A 19849-nucleotide genomic window follows, 5' to 3' on the forward strand; every position below is an offset into this window, starting at 1 on the left:
CACGCATAAACATTTGTCACTAGTTTTAGTCCCTGGTAGGAAAACAAATGAATACTACCAATTGGTGAATATTTGAAGATCGTCTAATTTATATCATCTAAATTTCTTATGGCGTGATCCAAATAATTGAGAAAGAACATAGATTTAAGGAAGGGGGGCAAATACTGCGCTTTTGGCGGTTTCCTTATAAGCTTAAATCTGGGGGTTCTAGTTTTCTACATGGAACACATATAGGGGATTTTCTTGAAGTTCATGCACGCAGGTGATGTCCCCCTTGTACTATGAGTGAATCTCCCGAGTTATGCACAACGTCATACCCGATGGGCATGGTACTTTGCATGCACATCAATATCACATAAATTGAGGCACATGCTAAGTATCATGACCATCTAATATGCTTTGTATGGTTGAAGTAGCCACAAATCCTATTTTCTATTCAGTGTTATGCACAACCATACAAAAGCATGCTTTGGGGTGTGTTATTCATGTGTGCACATACCCAAATGTCATGATTCTTTGCATGCATGTCAAAACCACCTACACTAAGGTGCACACTGCATGTAAAGTATCATTCCCATCAAATATGCTTTGAATGGTCAAAGTTGTCATATACCCCGTTTTTCACCTAGTGTTATGCACAATCGTCAACAAATACGCTTTGAAGTGTGTTAGTTGGACGTGTACATACCCGATGGACATGATAATTTCCATGTGTATGAATACCACTTTTTTTGAGGCGTGTGCAAAGTATCGTTCCCATTTGATATGATTTGGATGGTCAAATGTTCTACAAAAACCCTATTTTTCACCATGTTATGTACAACCGTCAAAAAATAGTATTTGAGGTGTGTTATTCGAATGCGCTCATGACCCATAGGAATAATACCTTGAAAATTCATCAATACAAACTATTGTCAGGTATGCGCAAAGTATCATGTGCATCTGATATGCTTTGGCTGGTGAAAGTCGCCATAAATTCTGTTTTCCACCAAGTGTTATGCACACTGTCAAAAAATACGCTTTGAAGTGTGTTAGTCGCATGCATACATACCCGCTGGGCATGATACTTTGTACATGTGTCATTCCCACCTTTTTTTAGGTGCATGTAAAGTATTATGCCTATTGTATATGCTTTGTATGGTCGAAGTCACCACAAATCTTGTTTTCCATTAAGTGTGTCCAAAAACACGCTTTGAGGGGTGTTATACATATGCACACATACTTGATGGGCATGATACTTCTTCTACAACTCAATCCCATGTACAATGAGGCACATGGAAAGTATTGGAACCATTGGATATGATTTGGATGGTCGAAGTAATTTTTCACAAAGTGTTATGCACGACTACGTCAAAAACTACACTCTTAAGTGTGTTAGTCGAATGCATACATACCCGATGAGCACCATGCTTTGCATGTGCCTCAAACCCACTTTTCTTGAGACACGTGCAAAGTATCATGCATATTATATATGATTTGGATGGTCTAAGTTGCCCCAAACCCTGTTTGTTGTGCATAACCATAAAAAAATAGTATCTGAGGTGTAATATTCGAACGCGCACATATCCAATGGGCATGATACTTTGTACGTGCATAAATAGCACCTACATAGAGTAACATATAAATTATTGTGCCCATCGAATATTATTTGGAAAGGTCCCCACAAATCCTACCCTCCTTGCTCCTTTCCCGAACGGGGCTGGTTCCTCATTCAGGGGCCCGGCCCCTCTCTTCATGTCGCTTCCTCTTTCCTTGATTTGAGCTTCCTAGTTGTTGTAGGCTTGGACCTTCTTGCTCCTTTTTTGAAGGGGTTGGTTTCTCCCTTCAGCTCCTATTCCTCGCAGTCAGGCTTGGCCTTCTTTAATTTGAGCTCCTTGTCTTTTGCATTTTTTGCCCAAATGGCAAATTGAGCTGCATCATCTACTTTCTCGTCATAGATAGCTATAGCAGGCAGGCACATTTGATCTATCCATGACCTAGGCAATGGCAAATGGCATTCTCTACATAGCGATCTTGAGAAAACATGTATGCCTCAGGATCTATGGAGCACTCTAAGGTGGATGGAACCTATGTGGAAACATGATGAAGAGAGTGCTCATGACATGTACCTCAAGTCAATTAGGTTCCAAGATAGATTAGCTTGGACTCATAAAGAGAATCTTGAGATAGTGCAAAGTGCTTGATTGATATTACTTCAAATGAACCTCCCTTTTGCAGGTGAGGGTACTTATATCCATTTGCTTGCTCACATGTGGGATATCTCCTCCATGCCATGTGGCAACTTGCCCTTTACTCATAGCTTTGCTCTACATGTGATCATGGCACCACAACTCTCAACACCTCCCCTTGGTGCCATGATCCTTTGGCTACTACAAGGTGGTCAAATGTGAGTTACAAATCCATCACCTCCCCTTACTGCATGCATTGCTACTTAAGGTGGTCAGTGTCTAATTGCTAACAATTATTTTGATTTGACAGGCGTGTAGAGCTCAAAAAGATGATCACTTTCTGTTTTTGGAGCATGTGCAAATTCCTCCTAGATTGCAAGTTATGTCTTGTCGAAGATTCTATGAAGAAGACGGGGTCTTGATGATGTGGCACAGGGATTCACATGCAGGATTCAAACTGTGCTTAGTAGGGGCTATGTGCTTAGGTGGGACTGTGGTGGCCTATTACCCCAGTTTAGTTAACCTATAGTCACTCAAACTGTACCAAGGTTCAACTGACCCAAACAGTTAACTTAATCACAGTTAAAGGTTACCACCTTATCTTCCACGTGTCATTTTTCTGTGAGACCTTGAAGACGGAAGGTGATGCAGAGGGTCGTTCTTCTCCGAATCGGTCATCGGGCGCTACAGAAAGAGTCTTTCGTAGGAGCTTTTTCTTTCAGGTTCTGTCATCGTAGGCATAGGTGCTTTGAGAGAATAGGTCATTGCTCAGACTCTCTGAGTTCATAAGTCTGCTAGTAGGAGCCATGTGGACTTGGAGCCATGGCGGATTCTTGGAGAAGCTACAGTCGGCTATCGTTGTAGCCATAGTTTGTAGAGGGCGTTGAAGCTCGTGAGGCTTTGGAGACAGCGTTGGCGCTGAAGGAGGCTGTAGTGTTGCACCTTGCTAGAGTTTGTGAGGGTTGTAGATGGCGTGCTATGGTCGTTGAAGGTAGTGGACGTCCGTGTGCTGAAGCTGGAGCTCACAGAGATCAGATGGCGACATGACAAAGCCATGGGCAATGGTGTGGCTTGCAGAGATGGAGCGAAGGTGTCCCTTGGTACCTCGATGCCTTATACACCAGTACCTCCACTAGTTCCTCAGCTGTGTTCACACCTTTGGCTTTAAGCAGCTGAGCTGATGGCACTATAGGTCGGGTGTAGAGATGGATGGCTACGCTATGGGATGAGCTTCAGAGGTGAAGGTGGCTGCTCTACTATGGCACGTTCACTGTTTCCATCGGAAGGAGTCATGGGCTGGTGAGGCTATTGGGGAGAATCCTAGAGAGCCAGGAGTTTGTTGCAGGTTACAAGGGAACAGGAGGTCACGGACATGCTTGCTGGGAGTGTCAGTGTTCCTCTCAGATCTCTTTCAAGAGAGAGACTCTTTTTCCCTATGAATCTGAACCTTTGAAGCTCTCTCTCACAATGAAATTTCTCTCAATCTCATGGACGGAATGAATGGACAAAAATTCCTCTCTCAGCAAGAAACACTCAAGCTCACAATGAACTCAACTCTCTAAATGAAGAACTCTCTAGATCTAAAACTAATCTTACAAGGAGGATACTGAATCGTTGGAGGAGCTCCAGTCTGCAGCTGCCCGCCACCACCCATCGCCATCACCCAGCCCCATGGCAGTGCCTTGCTCCCTTGGCCGTGCCCAGCTCCCTTGGCAGCGCCTTGCTACCTTGGCTGCGTAGGCTCCCTTGGCAGCGCCCTGCTTAGGTCACCCCCCCTTTAGCCTGTCTGGCCACACGTCGCACCCCCCCTTTAGCCTACTGTCTGGCCGTGCCCTGCTGGTGGTGCTCCTTTGCCCTTCAGGTCACCCCTTCAAGCTGCCTTTCAAGCCCCTCCCTTGCTATTTCCTGCCCCTCCCTTGTGTTTCAGGCTAGGTTGCTTCAGGGCCCTCTCCGGGGCTGTTTTGCTCGTGTTCCGGGGAGCTGAGTTCCTAGGCTGCTTCCAGGCATTGGCAGAGCTTTCTGCTTCAGCATTGAGCGGCCTATTTTTCATACCACGCAGGCTGAAGTTCGGGGCATTCATTATACAGGCTTTTGGGGATTTACTTGTGGTTGGTTGCGAGTTCTTGGTGGGTATTTTAAGCAGAGGTAGCTCCTCCCCTCAGGACATCGCAAGTTGAGACAATGGAGGACACTAATGCCTTTCCCATTGCCAAACCTGAGGAGATTGAAGTCACAGTTTCTTTTCCTCCCGACATTGTGTAGATGATTGAGGTAGTAGAGGAGGGTTTTCGTTTGATGCACATCATTGGCTTTCTACCCGGTAGAGGCCAACAGTTATGTGATTGGGTGTACACCAGCATGGCCTCATTGGGAGTCTTAGTTACGGTTTTCCGATTGCTTGGCAGAGGGGACTTTTCTTTTGGCCTTCAGTCTATAGAGCAGGCTCAAAGAGTACTTATGAGCTCACTGATTCAGTTTCACAGCAGAGTCATCCATTTGTGGCCTTGGCAGAAGCACTTTAGTTCTACTTCCCCGAGACCACGCCAGGTCTCTTTTTGGATGCTTTTCCCTGGACTTCCTGATGAGGTCAGCTCTTGTGGCAGAGCTGTGGAGCATATGGCTAGTGTGGTAGGTACAGTCATCCCATCAGGTGCTAGACTTTCCTGTGCTTAGTCACTTGCTGGTATAGGTGTTACGAGGGTCAAACTCACTTCATAGTTCCCCCCTCCTTGACCTTTGCCTACTTTGATTTCATACTCCACGGGAGATGGGGTCCAGATGCAGCAGAGGGTTTTGTATGAGGGTCTTCCTGATTAGTGTCTTTTCTGTCAGAAGAGAGGTCACTTTATTAGGGATTGCCCTAGTCGTCGGCCTCGATCAGAGACTCCGGATCCACCTCATCCTATGAGTGACCCAAAACCTACAGCTCAGCCTCCAGGGATCTCTGAGCCTATTTTGACTCATTCAACAGAGCGAGAGGAGACTCCTCCGGGGGAGCCTCCAATGGACTCAGAGGACTTGGAGGTGCCTCCAACGGAACAGCTTTCACAGAGAGCTCAGAGGAGACAGGGACAGAGTGAGAGTCAGCAGTACAAGCAGCCCCAGGTACGAGCTCATAGATGGCAGAGAGTTGAGACACATGTGCAGGAGACCCCGGAAAGGGGAGATGCAAAGGACCATCCAGAGGTCTTGACACTATGCAGGAGATGGTAGCTCAGGGAGTCAAGACACACGTGCAAGAGACCCTGGAAAGGGGAGATGCGAAGTACCATCCGCAGGCAGGTATTCACACTGTGCAGGAGACAGTAGCTCAGGATCTAATGACTCTTGACACTACTACCCCGGAGGTTCAGATTTTGGTTACTAAGACAGTTATCTAGCAGGAGACTGCTCAGGCTACAGTTACAGTGACAGATGCCTCTTCCTAGCAGTCCATTGAGAGAGTGGTATTTCATGACATAGGTAAGATCCCGTCCCAGGATCTCATGCCCCTGTATGAGGTTCCCTCGAGACCTCTTTCTCTTCCCCGTCGCACAGTACTTTCTTTTGTTGCTATGTGGAGTGTCCTTTTAGACACCCCTCCCAGTATAGCCTCGTCCTCACAGCTTTTCACTGGACCTGGTTTTTATCCAGATCTTTTGCGAGTGCGGTCATAGATTTCGCTCAGTATCTAGATAGGCGTGAGGGTTGGGAGATCCTAGCGGACGAGATCGAGCGAGATTATCAGTCACCCATGCTTAAGGCACCTCGTCGCAAATTCTTCCTCTCCCTCTCACCTATTCCAGGAGCAGATTTAGGATGGCTCAGCCCTTCTCAGCTCTTCTAACTCCTAGACCAGGATGGTTGACAGAGATTTGCCCATTATGTTTTGGCCCTTTTTGGCTCGAGGGGTTTCCACAGACTCCCTCACTCGATTAGAACTTCTCCCGGTATTTTGTCGACGGTCAAAGGAGGTAGAGGAGTACTTGGGATCTGTTACTCTCTCTAGAGAGGGGCACATTCCTCATTTCTCCGTAGGTAGCTTTTCGATCTCGGGGGAGCGAAAGCTAGTCAGTTGAGTTACTTGATAGCAAGATTGCTAGACAGCTCATGAGCATGACTCAGTTTTCTTTGGTTCATCGTATTGTCGGCTCACAGATTCACTCTTGCCCTAGGACTCTTCGACCTAGCTTCAGTGGTAGGGCCGTTCTGTTTCTGTTCTTTGAGGTTCAGGGAGACTTTGATTTGCCCACGAGTGCTGGTTGGTTTGACTTTCAGCTCCTCAGTTCGCACCAGAGTACTATTCCCTTGGATGAAGCCATTTTACATGAGTTGGGGCAGATTTGGAGTTTGATTGCGCCATCAGAGAGAGTGATTTGTGCCGCTACCACTGGCACCCCCTCACTTCCATCCGATGTCTAGGTTGTCCATCATTTCTTGGAATGTGAGAGGACTGAACGGCCGCAGATTTACCTCAGATGCAGATGGTCATAGATCGGGAGTTCCTAGATTGTGAGAGTGCTCTCAACGGAAGCAAGAACGGAAGAGGGAGAGAGAGCGAGAGAGAGAGACAGAGAGCCACACAAGTTTGGTGGGTGCAGAACCACCCTAATCTTCCTTTTCATTCATATATATATGTGTTTGAGTATTGTACATAACCGGGGTTAAGGCACAGTGACCTTTAACCCCCACAACCTCCCACTTAAAGGACAATGTGCCTTTAAGGGAGAATAACCAGTGAGCATACTATCCAATGCCCATCAATACATGACAATACTCAAACCGCTGACTAGGTAGACTCTTCGTCAGCATATCTGCAGGGTTATCATCTGTATGAACCTTGACAAGCTCTATGCGCTTGTCCTCAAGTACCTCCCTGATGAAATGGTACCTGACCTCAATGTGTTTGGTCTTTGCATGAAAGACCGGATTCCGTGCTAGCTGAATAGCACTCATGGAATCACTATGCAATGTCGGTACACCTGTATGAATCCCCAAATCTCCCACTAGACGATCAAGCCATATAGCCTCCTTGCAACCCTCTGTGGCTGCAACATACTCAGCCTCTGTGGTAGACAAAGCAATGCACTTTTGTGCGCGAGACATCCACGACACTGCACCACCTGCAAAGGTGAACACATAACCAGAAGTGGATCTCCTACTATCCACATGCCCTGCATAGTCTGAATCTGTGTACCCAAGTACATGCATGTCTCCTTTACCAAAGCAGATGCACATCTCCTTGGTACCCTTCATGTACCTCATGATGCACTTAACTGCCTCCCAATGCCTCTTTCCTGGATTAGCCATATACCTGCTAACAACTCCCACTGCAAATGCAATGTCTGGTCTAGTAGCTATCATAGCATACATAAGATTCCCAACTACTGATGCATAAGGAACCTTAGCCATCATGGCCCTCTCCTCTTCTGATTTGGGACTATCTGTATGACTCAGTTTCACATATGGAGGCAATGGAGTACTCACTACCTTCCCCCCCTCCATATTGAAATGCTGCAATACTTTTGTAACATACTCTTTTTGTGAAAGCCAAAGGAGTTTCCTACTCTGATCATGCGTGATGCGCATACCAAGAATATGACCTGCAAGTCCCAAATCCTTCATATCAAAGGCCTCATGCAACTTGGCCTTTAATGCATCTAGCTCATAAGTATTCTTGCTAGCCAATAGCATATCATCCACATATAGTGCCAGGATTATCAGGCTATTATCCTTAGCCCTTTTAGTGTAGAGGCAGTGATCAATTTCACTCCTTCTAAAACCATGGGACCGAATGAAAGCATCAAACTTCTGATACCATTCTCTAGGTGCTTGCTTAAGACCATAGAGACTCTTCTTCAGCTTGCAAAAACTAAATGCTCTTTGCCCTTTTCTTCAAAGCCTTCCGGCTGCACCATGTAAATTTCCTCATGCAAATCCCCATGCAAGAAAGCTGTCTTGACATCCATTTGCATAAGCTCCATATCCTCTAATGCCACTAGTCCAAGCATGCATCTAAGTGTGGTCATCTTCACAACCGGAGAGAATATCTCATCAAAGTCCACACCCTTCTCTTGCTTGAACCCTTTAGCAACCAAACGGGCCTTGTACCTAGGCACATCATCACCTGTGACCTTCATTTTGTAGACCCATTTACATGGCAATGCTTTCTTTCCATGTGGCAAAGAAACCAAGTCCCAAGTCTTATTCTTCATAAGTGAACTCATCTCTAATTGCATGTAGCATACTCCCACTTGCGTTGATCCTCATGCATCATAGCCTCTCTGTAGCAAGAAGGCTCCCCGCAATCAGTAAGCATCACATAGTCTACCCCTGGAACAAACCTATCAGGTGGTCTAGACACTCTAGATGATATTCTCAAGGGCATTTCAGCTTGCTGTCCCACCTGCATATTAGCCACATTTGGCTCATCATTTCCACCAATAGATGATCCATCATCTACCCTTGATTGTATACCTGTGGGAGTACTTGGTGGTACCATTTCTTGCACATTTGGTGCATGGACAGCTTGCTGCCTATCAACATATGCAGGTGGATTCACATCCTGGAAAGTGATTCTCCTCATTTCCACATCCCTCATGGGTGCCTTATGCATCTTCTTCTCATTGAAGACCACATCATGGCTGCATATGATCTTCTTTGCTTCTGGATCCCAGAGACGATAGCCCATCTCTCCACTTTCACCATAACCCAGAAAGATGCATTTCCTAGACTTAGGATCTAGCTTCTTTCGAAGCTCTTTTGGCACATGTGCATATGCCTCACACCCAAATATACGCAAATGAGAGTAAGAGGGCTTCTTGCCACTCCATGCCTCTTCAGGAATACCACCATCCAAACTCTTACTAGGTAATCTATTGATCACATGCACTACAGTCTTCATTGCCTCAGCCCAAAAACCACCAGAAAGACTTGCATTGGAAAGCATGCATTGCAACCTTTCTTGAATGGTACGGTTCATCTTTTCTGCAACTGGATTTTGCTCTGGAGTATGAGGGGATGTGAGCTCCCTCTTAATCCCACGTGTATCACAAAAATGCTGAAAGTCATGAGAGAGATACTCTCCACCATTATCAGTCTGTAGGCATTTAAGCGTTCTACCTGACTGATTCTCAACCAAGGCCAGCCATTTCTGAAATACCTAGAACACATCACTCTTCCGAGCTATAGCATAATCCCACACTTTCCTAGTTGCATCATCAATGAATGTCACATAGTATTTAGCCCCGCCTAATGACCGTGTAGGCATGGGACCACATACGTCTGAATGCACCAAATCAAGCATTTCAAACTCTTTCTTTCCCCTTCTTTTATGGGCTGATTTAGTCTTCTTTCCATAGAGACAATGCTCACAAAATTCAAAATCAGAGAAACTCAAATGCGGTACATAACCCAAACGGCATAAGAGTTTCATTCCATTCTGGCTCATGTGCCCCAACCTGCAATGCCACAAAGAAGTGCTTGGCTGCTCGGTTATTGCAACAACATGATCAAATACCCCTGATACATGTAAGGGATACAAAGTCCCACACTTGGCACCCTTGGCCAAAAGCATAGAGCCCTTCTGAATTTTCCAACTTTGAAAGCCAAAAGTGGTGTGAAAACCAGCATCATCTAGCTGACCCACTGAAATAAGACTCTTGGTTAGCTTAGGCACATGTCTCACATGTTTCAAAACAAATGCAAACCCATTTGCAAAAGAAAACTTTATGTCACCTGCTCCCACTATGTCACATGCATAGTCATTTCCAAGATGCACACAACCTGTCTTTCCACTGTCATAAGTGGAGAACCATTCCCTATGGGGAGTAACATGGAATGAAGCACCAAAATCCAAAATCCAATCCTGGGAATATGCATCATCTGAAGTGGTAAGCAACTCTGCAAATAAACTAGACATGAAGAGAACGTCATTGTCACTATCATGTGTGACTGCATTGATCTCCTCGATCTTCCCTTTTCCTTTGTCCTCCCTTGGACTCTCTTCCTTTTGATTTGCACCCCAATTTGCATTCTTTTTCTTATCCTTTTGCTCTCTTTTCAGCTTGTAGCAATCCTTTTTCATATGGCCCTTCTTGCCACAGTGGTAACACTCAATGTTTCGTGCCCTGGATTTGCTACGAGACTTCCCTCTTTCTTGGGACTTCCCCCTGAACTGTGATCTGCCCCTTTGCACATTTAAGGCTGCATCCTGCTTGTTGCCATCCATAGACTTCCGTCTAATCTCCTCGGCCAACAAGCTACCCACAACATCATCAAATTTTAGTACTCCACCAGGTGCAGAGTTACTGACAGCTGTACGGAAGGTATCCCATGAGGATGGCAATGAACATAAGAGAAATATTGCCTTAGTCTCCGCATCAAAATTCATTTTCTAAGCCTGAAGCTGGCTGAAAATAATATTGAATTCATTCAAGTGAGAAGCAATGGAGACCCCTTCCTTCATCTGCAGCTCAAACAACCTCTTCATGAGGTAAACTTTATTAGAGGCAGTTTCCTTCTCATAAGTGGCACACAGTTTCTTCCACAAATCTTCCGTAGTCTGCTCATTTACTACTGTGAAATAAACTGACTCTGCAAGATGAAGTCTAATAGTAGACTTTGCTAATGCATCCAACTCATTCCAATCATCCTCAGACATATGTGCAGGCTTAGCTTCAATCCCTGCCAAGGGTTTAATCTGCTTCTTTTGAATAAGCACATCCCTTATTTGTTCTTTCCACAAACAAAAGTTTGTCCCATCAAACTTTTTAATGCTGAAAAACTCCTTTTCAGGCATGGAAGAGGATGCCATGATGCAAATGAAACAAAATCCCAAATGCTAGTCCCTGCAAGAGAGAATCACACCAAATACCAGGTGCACCCAAATGTGTATGCCACAATAGAGTGAAATATCACCAAAACTCAAAGCTCAAAGCATCTGACTCATGTGCATATACTATGCATCCATATAAGCAAATCTGGCCCAAAAGAAAATGCCAATAAGTGCCAAATGACTCAAGCATAAACACCGTCCACTGGCATATGCATCAATAATATCTCATCCAAGAGAGCATAGCACTATCAGTGCATCACCTGCAATGTGTCAAAGCTGTCCCTTAGCTTAAAATAGCATCCATGTGCAAAGCGTCCATAAAAATTGCATCCCACAAGGAAATTTGGGCCTATCAGCGCATCCAATAAGGACCGCAATGCATCCAAATGGCCTATAAATCATCCACTGCAACCCAATGCACACCATGAATGAGCGCACACTGCTCAAACTGCAACCAGAGTGATCTGCATAAGGTATGCTCAAGAAATCATAGTCCCACGGTAATGAGCGGTACTGAAAATAGAACCTGAGATGCCTCAAAACATGGGCGCCATTGCATAATCGGACTCAGCAAGAAAATCTGCAAATATCTCTCTTCTGCCAGAACTCCAAAATCCCAACCGATGAGTGAGAAATGGGAGTCAACACTTATCCACTGCCATGTGGCATAAATCTAAGGTTTCAAAACCTTAGAATGAAAAATGCATAACAGAGAGACGAAATCGAATACACACAAATCAAACTCTGAAAATCCTCCACCGAATTGCACAAGAACTGATAGGTAGGGGTTTTTGGGCGTTCGGAACGCAAGGGGACAGACGGTTTTGGAAACCGTGGTCTCAATCACTGGGTCCAACACACGGACTGAAAAACGTTTTTGGAAACAGAGCTGTTTGTAAACTCCACCGGAGTGCGAATGATGAGAACATAGAAGTTTTAGGACCTCCTGAGTCCACCGGAACTAACAGATCTGCAAATGGTTGCTCCAAACTTGAGTTCCAACACCCGGGCAAAAAACGCAGGAACTGACACAGTGAGTCAGAAATCCAATGAAATGATCCCAGATTCAAGAATGAAGGTGTTTCCAAGCTCCTGAAGTAATGTGGACACCAAAAGCAAGCAATAGTTGCCTCTACAAGTCAATACGGAGTCTCTGTCATCGAACAGAATAGGGAAAAGCTCAAAAAACGACTTTTTCTTTGAAAGCTCTTAACAGGCTCTCAAAACCACTTCGTAAAGCCAAATTGACTTTTCCAAAGGTTCCTCCAAGGTCTCTACACACTCGGATGTAAGTAAAGTCACCCACAAAGCTTCCCACAGAGCTTCTCCTTCCTCCCACAGAGCTGCTGAGCTTCCAAGCATTCACGCACGCTCAGCTAGATCACCCGGGCTCTGATACCAGTTGAGAGTGCTCTCAACGGAAGCAAGAATGGAAGAGGGAGAGAGAGCGAGAGAGAGAGATAGAGAGCCACACAAGTTTGGTGGGTGCAGAACCTCCCTAATCTTCCTTTTCATTCATATATATATGTGTTTGAGTATTGTACATAACCAGGGTTAAGGCACAGTGACCTTTAACCCCCACAGATTGCAGTTGCTTAGGGACTCCCTTTGGTTTATTTCCTTAGGGTACCCTCCAGACATTGTGCTTATCTAGGAGCATAAGCTCTCCAAGATAGGATTCACAGATGTAGATCCTTACTCAGAGGACAGAGCCGGACATATTGGAGCCTAGTGGTTGGCACGAGGGGGGGAGTTTGCATTTTAGTTTCAGCCAGGTGGGCCTCAGAGATCACCCAAGAGGGTACACTAGTGGAGAGCAGGGCATGCTATGTTATTCTTCAGATTGAGAGCACAGCATTTGGTGTTCTCAATGTGTATGCTCCCATGGATCCAGCCCACAGACGGGCTTTTTGGAGATAGCTCAGAGAGTCCCTTCCTCAGGCAGACACCTGGATTGTTGGAGGAGATTTCAACATGGTTGAATTCTTTGAAGACAAGTCGGGCCAGACAGAGGGTGGCCTTTCTGATAGGGAGAGAGTGGAGTGGGATAGTTTTGTTTTGCATGCTGGACTTCATGATGCAGCTTTATTGGACGACTTTTGTCACTTGGAACACCTATTTCATTAATTCTGGACTAGTGCACTGTCCAAATTCATTTTGTGAGATTTGGATAAAGCATTTCAAAAAAAGAGGCTCTTATAAAATAAAACTTTGAGTCAAAAAGTAAGATTTTAAAAAGCAAATTAGAAAAAATGACGTGACATGTTATTAAAACTAGAGTACATTAAAAAAATAGGACTTCATGTTGTTAAAAGAGACAAAAAGAAAGAATTTAAAAAATAAAATTAGAAAAAAAACTAGAGTACATTTAAAAAAAAGCATGACACATTTGTACAAAAGTAGATCATATAACTCAAAGCCATATGGTGTTAAAAAACACCTTCCATTAGCTTAGCCTAGAAGATGTCATCTTTGTCTCTCTTGTCTATTACAACTTTACATTAGAGAACTAAAAATTCTTTGTGGAACTGTAGTTTCATTTCTTGTCTATTACAGTTACTTTAGAAAACACATAAGTCTATGGAATTAAATTTCACAGTTACTTTAAATTTCTATGGAATTAAATTTCCATCACTTGACTATTAAGTCATTAGAGAGAGCATATGTCCTCGAAAGTGCCTACTATGGCATTGGCTTCATGAAAACAAGCAGACTTTAAACTTGCAGGCCATGCGTAACCAAGGTTGGCATCACAAATCTCCTCATAGACTCTCCTCATAGCTTGTTTCAAATCTTCCACCGACTTGTAAGCATTCAACAACTCTTCTTTTGTCTCTTGCCTTTCCTCATCTTCACCATTTTTTTCAATACAGCTTCTAGCCACCGCCATATCCTGTACGAAAATTTAACTCGTTTGCATAAGAAGTACGTGATTAAAAGAAGTGAAAAAGAAAGCTAAGGATATTCACCTCTTCTGCTGAGTTCAAATCAAGTAGCCATGTGCGTAACATATCCTCCTCGAATGATTTTCCCTTCATTGGTCCATACAAAAGAGATCTAAGATAGAATTTGAGTTTAGTAAATGAGGACGGGTAGTAACTAGTCATTGTCTTAGAGGGAAAGTTGGAGAAGGAGAGTAAGGGAGCAATAGCGAGGGATGCACAGTGAGCTGCCCCTCCTTCAAGAGTGATAGAAAGTGAGGGAAGACGTAAAGTGAAAGATGAATACAAGTTAATCAGAAGGACTAGGATGTAAGAAATAAGAGAGTGTTTGTGGAAGGACTTCGATGGAAGATTACAAGTGCACTAAGGCATGATGTGTTCGCTATGATAAGGATAAGGGTTGGAATAAAGTGAGAGAAGCATTGGAAATGCTCTACTTTAAGTGAGTGGAGACTCTCCAACTGAATAAAATTTTGCAGAGCATTGGGAATGTTGTACTTTAAGTGAGTGGAGCATTGGGAATTGATACTTTGTCATGAAATATATTACAAATATTACATCATCACATATTCATATCAAAATTCTCATCACAGAAGGTTATATTTCCTAATAATCACATCATCACAGATTCATATCATAAAATTGTGTGCATGAGATAAATATATAAATATCATGACTAAATGCCACTTAAGTAATAAGTCAGAAATTGGTGTATAATCAATAAAAACTACATCATGATTCATACATTGCAACAAATAAATGTCAACCATAATATTCATGGAGTAAACAACATCATGAGAATATGCTCCTCATGCATATATACAAACACAACATCATACATGCGCTTCTAGTGGAGACTGTGGCAACTCTTCTGATGCTTCCAATGGAGGCTGTGGTGCTCTAGATGTACACTCAGTCTCTACTTCTTCTTCTATAGTATGTAGTGCTTTCAGAGTAGACTCAGTATCCTCTTCCTTAAATGCAAGCGGAGGCTGTGGCAACTCTTATGATGCTTCCAGTGGAGGCTGCGGTGTTGTAGGTGTACACTGAGTCTCTACTTCTTCTGTAGTGTTCTGTAGTGTGTAGTGCTTTCACAGTAGACTCAGTCTCCTCTTCCTTAAATGCAAGCTTTGATATTGCTTCAGTTGCACGTTGTATTCTAATGGCAGCAATTAGGTCTCAAATGATTTCAGCCCTAAACAATTGTATATCCTCCTCTGAATATTTGAGCTCCAAAGAGTCTTCCTATGAGATCTGTGGCTTAAGTGAGAAAATTTCTTTGAAACTCAACATGCAGTTGTAGGCAACTCTCCACCCACAACTATGCCCATCTTCCTGCTCTACTACTAAATGCTTTGGAAGTCTATTGAGTCTTTGTACTGTCCTGTTTCTCTGATAGCAGATACCAACTTCTCAATCAACCTGCTCATCATGACATATTAAAAAAACTTAGTGTGTCTATTACATAAGGTACATAATATAGAAGTAACAACAGATTAATAGAATACTTACGTTTGCACTGAGCCATGAAAGCCTGCAATTGAGTTAACAAACCAACAATAGTTGTCTTCAAGGTCCCAAAACACCAGACTCCAATTTTCCCTACACGAATAACTAAGAACCATTATTATTTAACACAAGATGAAAATAAAGGTTGCCATGATACTTACATCTCGTGATATGCCATAAATAGGACTCGCATGCCATGTAAATGTAAAGGTTGTAACCATTTACAAACATCAGCTATCATCTTTTTACTATCGCTAAGTATAGGAGAAAGGAGGAAATCCAACATATACACACGGTTTTGTACGGCTCTACCAAATCGTGAGATAACTATACTACACCAACAAATAAATGAATATTAGCTTATTAGATTTAATCAAAATATTGAATTATCAAGCAGAGAAAAAGTTTGTATCAAACCTGAGAATGGCCATCATAACGTTGTTATTGACCTCATTTGAAGCTCTAGAGAGGATTGAAATCTCCTCTCCCCCAAATTCAAGATACTGAGGTCTATGTTGAATCAGAACCCTAACATTAAAAGAGCTTTCCAATTCTTCCAATGAAGCCATGTTTGTAGAGTTGAGGTCTTCTATCCCCTTTGACTCTTTGACGGCATTCATTTCGCACTCCTCTGAGCCATTATCTATTTGCCTTGTGGGAGGGTCCATAATGTCGCCCTTAATGATTGCTCGAATGGTACATGTTATAAATGCATAGAGATGCAAATCCGTATATGTTGACAGTGTGGTGTCATTTTGTATGTCAAAAATTTGACTAAGTACCAAAAAGCAATTGTAGCCCACCCTCCATCCACAATTATAGATGTGGCTATTCTCTTGATGTGATACCTGACATGTTATATACTCTATTTGTTGTGCCAAGTCACATTGCCGCATTACTGTGTCGATAGCACCACCTACTAACTTTCGAGCTGATTTGCACATCAAAACATATAACAACAGTGAATATGTGCATTGCATATCAATCTACATGTCAAGAAGTGACAACAAGTGTAGTCTATACTTACTCTAACACAGTGCCATGGACGGATGTCATTGAGTTGGCAAAGAAGCACTTCTTCACAAAGACGTCCATGACGACCAGACTCCAATGTGAGCTGCATTATCAATAAAGAATAATTACTGTGTTTGAGACAATTCTAGCAATGCAATAGAAAAAACAAGTAGGGTTTGATGCTTCTTCTCATAATATGCTATAAAAATAACTCGTGCGTCATTCATAGGAACATGCTTCAACCACTTGCAAACATCCTCTATGGTTTCTTCTTTGTTGCTAAGCACTTCCGAAATATGAGGATTGAGCATATATGAAATGCTTTGTATATTTTGCGAAAAATCTGCTATAACATTACTATATTTAAAAAAAAAGTATTAGCTTCTTGGGTTTAATCAAAATAAGCAAAGTATAAAGCCAAGGAAAAGGCTGCATCAAACCTGAGGATGGTTGTAATGACTTTGACATTAACCTCTTTTTTAGAATTCAAGAGGATTGAAATATCTTCTTCACCAAATTCAAAAAAATGAGGTTGTTGTCGAATTAACAACATAGCAGTGAATGAACTTCCAATCTGCTCCAATAGATTCATATTTTCATGACTCATCTTATTGAGAGCGTAGTCTACATCGTACTCTTCTTCACTTGCTATGTCTTCTACATCCTCCTTCTGCTATAAAAATATAAAAAAGTTATGCGATGTACACATCCCAAATAAAGGCTTAAACAAGCAGATAAGGTTTCATACATGCTTTCATTAGAGTGAATCTCTCCTCTGCTTGGAGCAAAAATTTAAAAAGTAAGGTTTCATACATGCTTTCATTAGAGTGAGTCTCTCCTCCTCTTGGAGGAAAATTTTAAAAACTTATGAGATTTACACATCCTAAATAGAAATAAAAGTTTAAATAATCATAGAAGTATAAAGATAGCATGCTTTCATTAGACTCAGTCTCTTCTCCTCTTGGAGGAAAATATAAAAAAGTTATGAGATGTACACATCCCAATTAAAGGCTTGAACAAGCATACAAGCATAAAGATAAGTTTTTATACATGCTGCAATGTAGTCATATTTTCAGGTTGTTTCCCAATGGTAGCAATTAGACGCTGAATACTCTCAGCCCGAAATGCTAGTAGATCGGCTTCTGTATATGATTCCATTTTGACTAGTAACTCCAAATCAAAAATCTCTCTAAGAAACAACATGCAGTTATAAGCAACTCTCCACCCACAGCTATGCCCATCTTTTTGCTCCACTGTCAGACGTCTTTTGAATTCTACTTGGTCTTGTTGCTTTGTGGTTGTTCTGACAGCAGATACTAGCTGATATATAGCACTGTGCATCATGACATATTAAATATATTAATATGTCATGATCATAAGATACAAAATATGAAAGTATCAAAAATATTAAGAGAATAATTACCTTGGGGAGTTGGCATGATAGCCTTCCATTGAATTCACAAACCACAAACGGTTGAGTTCAAGGTCCCAGACGATCAGACTCCAATGTGAGCTACACGACTAGAATAAAAATGATTATTGTTTTACACAAACTTGCCAAAGAAATAGTAAAAATAAGGTTAGAGTTGATACTTACGCCTCATGATAAGGCATTAAGATGATTCTCACCCCATCTAAATTCAAAGGGCTTAACCAGGTACAAACATCTTCTATAGTCTTTTGAGGAGAGCTAAGAATAGAAGAAAGGAGAGCATCGAGCATGTAGACACGATGCTGCACTACTGCACTAAGAAGTTGAGAAATAACTACACTGCACCAAGAAATAAACAAACGTTAGCTCATAGAATTGATTTGCATTTTGCACTAGGAAACTGATATATAACTACACTATGAATAAATAAACAAATGTTAGCTCATTGAAGTAGCAACAAATAAACAAACGTTACCTGAGAATGGCCAAGATAACATTGTCATTAACCTCTTTTAAAGGATTGGAGAGGATTGAAACCTCCTCTCTACCAAAGCTCAAATACTGAGGTTCTCATTTCAAAATGATTCTAACTTCAAATGAGCTCTCCATTTTATCCAATGCAGCTAAATTTGTAGAATGGGTCTCTGTCATAGCTTGTATTCTATGTTTGGGGTCATTCTGCTTTTCCATGGTGTCTTTAAAGCTCTTGTGCTCATGGGATTCTTCAATCAAATTTAGAGGTGGTTGCATTGTTGAAGTAGAAGGGAGTGCCTCCATTTTGACTTCATCCATTTCTTCTCCCTCTATTGCCTGTAAACAAATATGAGAGATTAGATTCATTATCTTTAAATTTAAATCTTATTTAAAAATTTGTATTTAGTTGAGAAATAGAGAGTTCATACCGCTAAGTATTGTCATAGTGGCCTTTTTTCATAACCCCGTGAGCCATAATTATCAAAGAAGGCATCATCATGTTTGTCTTCATCCACCAACCTCTCTCTGAACGGGTCATGTAAGTCCATCTTTTCATCATCATCATCTGGGACATTATGATCTTCAAGGTTATCATCCATGTCATCAGTGTCCTAGTCTATCTCTTTTTCATAGTCTGTGGTTAGATCTGCTTGAGGCTAAAAATAAGCCATGAAATGCTTATTTTCAATAATATTTGTGGAGTTGCCTTTTTTTAGGAGATCCTCAAATAAATATCCCATCCTGCACAAGGTGACCTCCCAACCTGCCGGTAGCAAATTCTCCATCATGGTAAGCAAGAGACTCCCAGTTTTTGCAGGACTTCCATAGTTGTTCTTTTGATAATGTATGGACCTGAACACACTATTCAAAATTTGGACTTTCTCTCTTGGTTTGGACTTTTTTTTGGAGCATATCCTTTCCACTCAACTTCACTTAGTGAGCTAAAAAATTGGGTTTTTTGAGCACTTAATGGGTCACTTATATACAAATATGGCCTTATTAAGCTAGTAAAAAGTCAAGTGGTAACCTCTAATTTTAAAAAAAATGGCTCGCTGAAGCTATAATTCCCAAACTCATGCATGGTGCCTCCATCCAATAACTATAATAATAATAATAGTAGTCTCCTAACTCAAGTTCAATTTTAACACTATGAAGTGAAAATATGACACCATATGAAAAGAGTTTATTGAATTCAACATATAAGTGGTGTATAGATACACCATTTTTTTATAAAAAAAGAGTTTGTTGAATTCAATACATAAGTGGTGTATAGATACACCCTTTTTTTAAAAACAAACCGTACAATAAATTATCTTATTGGTGGTGTATAGATACACCATTTGTATGGAAAAAAGCATACAAAACGTTATCTTATGCATCTGAATCTCGTTATTGGTGGTGTATAGATACACCATTTGTATGGAAAAAAGCATACAAAACATTATCTTATGCATTTGAATCTCGTTCAGAATCATCAGACTCATGTAATGTATTT

At 42.0% G+C, this 19849-nt stretch overlaps 1 pseudogene; it reads left to right on the forward strand.

The window, feature by feature from the left end:
* The first annotated feature begins 5072 nt into the window (after positions 1 to 5072).
* The window catches only part of LOC147889674 (phospholipase D alpha 1 pseudogene), a 31252-nt pseudogene continuing 16475 nt past the window's right edge, over positions 5073 to 19849 (forward strand).

This window comes from Dipteris shenzhenensis, chromosome 20 (assembly GCF_047967505.1).
Source record: "Dipteris shenzhenensis isolate YYH24624 ecotype China chromosome 20, Dip_SZ_1.0, whole genome shotgun sequence".
NCBI classification, from domain to species: Eukaryota; Viridiplantae; Streptophyta; class Polypodiopsida; order Gleicheniales; family Dipteridaceae; genus Dipteris; species Dipteris shenzhenensis.